This window comes from Penaeus monodon, chromosome 20 (genome assembly GCF_015228065.2).
Source record: "Penaeus monodon isolate SGIC_2016 chromosome 20, NSTDA_Pmon_1, whole genome shotgun sequence".
NCBI classification, from domain to species: domain Eukaryota; kingdom Metazoa; phylum Arthropoda; class Malacostraca; order Decapoda; family Penaeidae; genus Penaeus; species Penaeus monodon.
Genome location: NC_051405.1, coordinates 44,790,095 through 44,790,598, shown reverse-complemented (window position 1 = coordinate 44,790,598; position 504 = coordinate 44,790,095). Strand labels below are relative to the sequence as shown.

At 10.5% G+C, this 504-nt stretch overlaps 1 protein-coding gene across 1 annotated transcript in view; it reads left to right on the top strand.

The window, feature by feature from the left end:
- The window catches only part of LOC119585868 (serine/threonine-protein kinase OSR1-like), a gene marked incomplete in the record, with an annotated part of 62,819 nt that overhangs the window by 59,156 nt on the left and 3,159 nt on the right, over nt 1–504 (top strand).

The window sequence follows — 504 nt, the reverse complement described above, 5'->3', positions numbered from 1 at the left end:
TTTTTAATATTTAATATATCTTTTATATATCTATATATAATTATATATTTATTATTGATTTTATTGATTATTAATATTTATTTATATTATATAGTTATATATTATATGATTATTATTTTGATTATTTTTTTGCATATTTCATTGTATATTATATTCAATTAATAATTATATTATTATTAAAGATATATATATCTATTATATTATATTTATTTATATTTATAAATTATATTATATATGTTATTATGTATATTTATATGATATATTATATTTATTTGTATATTTTTTTTATTCTTGTTTATATTTCTTCTTATTTTTTTTCTATTTTTATAATGTTATGTTACCATATATTATTCTTGTATTATATATGTTATTTTTTATATCTAACTTTGTATGAATATATAGATGTACTATTATATATTCATTTATTTCACATATTATTCTCTATCTGATTCATATATATATCGATATAATATCATTTCTATACTGAATAATTTTGATATATTC